This window comes from Sceloporus occidentalis, unplaced genomic scaffold (genome assembly GCF_023333645.1).
Source record: "Sceloporus occidentalis isolate IW3139 unplaced genomic scaffold, rSceOcc1.0.p SCAF_196, whole genome shotgun sequence".
In the NCBI taxonomy this organism is placed as follows: Eukaryota; Metazoa; Chordata; class Lepidosauria; order Squamata; family Phrynosomatidae; genus Sceloporus; species Sceloporus occidentalis.
The window spans coordinates 652,051-657,131 of NW_028317176.1; positions in this window are offsets into that span (position 1 = coordinate 652,051).

The following is a 5,081-nucleotide window of genomic DNA, read 5'->3' on the forward strand; positions in this document are numbered from 1 at the left end:
CTGCCGATCTTACGCGGGCCGCACCTCGAGGTCTCGCGGGCCGCATTTGGCCCGCGGGCCGCATGTTGGACGCCCCTGCCTTATTTAAAAAAAAAAAAAAAAAAAAACGTAAAAAAAAAAGATTTCGGGCGGCCCCTTGGCTTGGGCCCCCCTGCCGCCGGGGCCCGGTCGCAGTCGCGACCCCTGCGACCCCGGTAGATCCGCCACTGCCCAGCTGTCAAATGCCTTTTCTGCGTCAATTGACAGGGTCAGCAGGGGAATCCTCCTCTGTTCTGCTATGTTTAATATATTAATGAACCTGTGTGTATTTATATTGGATAGTCTATTCGGAATGAAGCCTATTTGGTCATGACTGATTAATATTTCCAGTATTAGCTTCACTCGTTCAGCTAATATTGCTGAGTAGATTTTTATACCTACATTAAGTAAAGAGATGGGCCTGTAGTTTTTTATGTTTGTTGGATCTTTGCCCTGTTTTAATATAGGGAGAATATTAGCCCTAAATAGTTCTTCTGGTGTGGGTCCTTTTTCTGCGATATCATTGAATGCAAGATTTAGATTGGGAGTAATAGATTCTGCAAAGGTTTTATAAAAATAGTTACTGAAGACGTCTAGCCCTGGGGTTTTATTTTTTTGTAGCTTATTAATTATTAATTGAATTTCTGCATTTGTAAATTATTTGTTTATTCTAGATCTCTGCTCTTGTGATAATTGAGATAAATTAGCTCTTTTTAAATAAGAGCTAAAAACTAGTTTTGTTTTTATATCTTGTGCCGGGAGATTGCATAAGGCTTCGTAATATTTATTAAAAGCTTGACCTATTTCTCTTGGATGTAAGATGGTCTTGCCATTTATTATTAGCTTAGTAATATTATTACTCTTAAGTTTATTTGACAGCATTTTCTCAGCTCTATTTCCTTGAGTATAATATTTTTGTTTTAATTTCTTCATATTTCTGGATATTTTAATTCTTAACAATTTGTTTATCTCTTCTTGTAGGGTGAGAAGATCTAAGTATTTTTCATGGGTAGTATTTCTTTTGATTTCCCGTGCTATTTTATAGAATTGAATATAGAGGTTCGATAGCTGTTGTTCGGATTATTTTTTCCTATGGATCTCTGTTTTTAATAAAAGGTGCACCAGTTGTTTATTGGTGATGTGTCCGTTGGATCATTCTCTTCAAAAAATGTACTTATTGTTTGTAAAAGATTTTCTTTTATAGTTGTGTCGTTAAATAGGTAGTCTTTAATTCTCCATGTATTTCTAAAAATTGATTTTTATCTTTTAATTCAATTAGGACTATACTGTGAGGGTCGGATGATTACCCCATATCATATCGATGACAGATGAACCTTCGAAAGATGAGTAAAGTCAGTATCTGAGGGATGGAATGTGCGGCAGATATCATATAGCTCTGAGTTTATTAAGGCTTTATTCTTAAACAATGTTGAGTTTTATTCAGTACTCGAGTTGGATGAATATTTGGTAAATATAAGTTTACTATAGTGTACATCTCACTGTTTAGGGATAATGTTAATCTTACTAAAAGAAAGTAGGTGTGATGGTATTGGTAATATCTGTTATAATATATATCATTGTGAGAAAAGAATGAGCTAAGGTTGGTATGATATAAAAGTTAAAAAGAAAAACAAGATAGGTGTTGTAATATATCTGTAAATGGCAGAAAAAAACTGTTGTGAACACATTAGATAAATAGTGAGTGGGGTGTTAGGCTAGGCAGGGCCGGACTGGGACTGAAAAGCAGCCCTGGACCAGCCCCATATAGTTTATCTCACGGTGAAGCTCTTATACCCACACGCACCCCTTATACACACCCGAGTCACACTATGTGCAATTCTGTTTATCTCATTATTTGTATTAAAATGCCAGAAAGCAAAAGTGTTAAAAGGCCCTAATAAATGAACTACATTACACATAATAGGATCAAAACATTTACTACTGTGAACATTGTTAGATGAAAGAGTTCCATTTTATTTAGTGGAACAAAACACTGATCACATTATTCTTCACGATATTCTGGTAAGAAACTTTTATTTCTTTATTAATTCATGTAGACTATTTTTTTCCATATTTAATAAAAGCTATGATTGAGACATGTTTGGTTTTTATTTCCTTTCATTTGACAACCTACCCCCGAGTTATGCACCTCTGCCCCCAGGCTTGCCACTCTGCCCCCCTGATATGCCTTCTAACCCCCTATATGCCACTCTGCCTCCAGAAATGCCTTATACCCCCTATATGCCACTCTGTCCCATGATATGCCTTCTAACCCCCTATATGCCACTCTGCCATATAGGGGGTTAAAAGGCATATCATGGGGCACTCTGCCTCCAGAAAAGCCTTATGCCCCACTATATGCCACTCTGCCTCCCTGATATGCTTTATACCCTCTCTTTATACCCTCACTCTGCATCCAGAAATGCCTTATACCCCTATATGTCACTCTGTCCCATGATATGCCTTCTAACCCCCTATATGCCACTCTGGCATATAGGGGGTTAAAAGGCATATCATGGGACAGAGTGGCATATAGGGGGGTATAAGGCATTTCTGGAGGCAGAGTTGCATAAAGGGGGTTAAAAGGCATATCATGGGGCACTCTGCCTACAGAAAAGCCTTATGCCCCCTATATGCCCCTCTGCCCCATGACATCCATTTTAACTCCCTTTATGCCACTCTGCCTCCAGATATGCCGTTGACCCCCTATATGTCACTCTGCATCCAAAAATGCCTTATACCCCTATATGCCACTCTGGCATATAGGGGGTTAAAAGGCATATCATGGGACAGAGTGGCATATAGGGGGGTATAAGGCATTTCTGGAGGCAGAGTTGCATAAAGGGGGTTAAAAGGCATATCATGGGGCACTCTGCCTCCAGAAAAGCCTTATACCCCCCTATATGCCACTCTGCCTCCCTGATATGCCTCAACCCTCCTATATGCCACTCTGTCCCATGATATGCCTTCTAACCCCCTATATGCCACTCTGCCATATAGGAGGTTAAAAGGCATATCATGGGACATTTTTGTTTACTTTATATGGCAAGCCGATCCAGCTTGCCATATTAAATAAAAAATAATATATACCACTCTGCCCCATGATATGCCTTCTAACCCCCTATATGCCACTCTGCCATATAGAGGGTTAAAAGGCATATCATGGGACAGAGTGGCATATAGGGGGTATAAGGCATTTCTGGAGGCAGAGTGGCATGAAGGGGGTTAAAAGGCATATCATGGGGCACTCTGCCTCCAGAAAAGCCTTATGCCCCCTATATGCCACTCTGCCTCCCCGATATGCTTTATACCCTCCTATATGCTCCTCTGCCCCATGATATACCTTTTAACCCCCTTTATGCCACTCTGCCTCCAGATATGCCTTTTGACCCCCTATATGTCACTCTGCATCCAGAAATGCCTTATACCCCTATATGCAACTCTGGCATATAGGGGGTTAAAAGGCATATCATGGGACAGAGTGGCATATAGGGGGGTATAAGGCATTTCTGGAGGCAGAGTGGCATATAGGGGGACACACTTACATACACACACATGCCGATTTTTTTTGTTTATAACAAATACAAAAGTTACAAGAGTTATGCACCTCTGCCCCCAGGCTTGCCACTCTGCCCCCCTGATATGCCTTCTAACCCCCTATATGCCACTCTGCCTCCAGAAATGCCTTATACCCCCTATATGCCACTCTGTCCCATGATATGCCTTCTAAACCCCTATATGCCACTCTGCCATATAGGGGGTTAAAAGGCATATCATGGGGCACTCTGCCTCCAGAAAAGCCTTATGCCCCACTATATGCCACTCTGCCTCCCTGATATGCTTTATACAGTGGCGGATCTACAGGGGTCGCAGGGGTCGCGACTGCGACCGGGCCCCAGCGGCAGGGGGGCCCAAGCCAAGGGGCCGCCCGAAATCTTTTTTTTTTACGTTTTTTTTAAAATAGCAGGGGCGTCCAACATGAGACCTCGAGGTGCGGCCCGCGTAAGATCGGCAGCCAGGGCAACCGATCTTACACGAGCCGCACCTCAAGCCCTGCTACTTACTTGTGGGAGGGTCTTCTGGACAGCACGGAGGAAGCGGAGTTCACGTGACTTCCTACTTCCTCTGTGCTTTAGCAGAGAAGGCAGAGGGAGGCCGCGCCCCCTGCTGAAGTCTGTGAGCGGCATCGAGGGAGCTGCAGTACAGGTAAGGGGGTGGGGAGGGTGTTTGAATGAGTGTGTGTGATTGAGGGAATGAATCTGTGAATTAATAATAATATAAGAATAAATGAGTGTGTGTGTGTGTGTGTGATAGCATGGATGTGTAAGTGCTGGAACCTATTCATGATGGGACTGTGATTGCTGTTAGCAATCACACTCCTATCATGCCAAGTCAGCCAGTACATGCTGAAACCTGGCCAGCTGCCCCCCTTGTGTAGTGATAATGCCAGCAGTATGGGGTCTGCACTTACAGCCACCCTGTACCAGCATGTACTGGCTGACTTGGCATGATAGGAGTGTGATTGCTAACAGCAATCACAGTCCCATAATGCCTAGGTTCCAGCATTTACTGGATGGATGTGTAAGTGCTGGAACCTAGGCATGATGGGACTGTGATTGCTGTTAGCAATCACACTCCTATCATGCCAAGTCAGCCAGTACATGCTGAAACCTGGCTAGCTGCCCCCCTTGTGTATTGATGCTGCCAGCAGTATGGGGTCTGCACATCACTTACAGCCATCCTGTACCAGCGTGTATTGGCTGACTTGGCATGATAGGAGTGTGATTGCTAACAGCAATCAGAGTCCCATCATGCCTAGGTTCCAGCATTTACTGGATGGATGTGTAAGTGCTGGAACCTAGGCATGATGGGACTGTGACTACTGTTAGCAATCACACTCCTATCATGCCAAGTCAGCCAGTACATGCTGAAACCTAGCTAGCTGCCCCCCTTGTGTAGTGATGCTGCCAGCAGTATGGGGTCTGCACATCACTTAAGCCACCCTGTACCAGCATGTACTGGCTGACTTGGCATGATAGGAGTGTGATTGCTAACAGCAATCA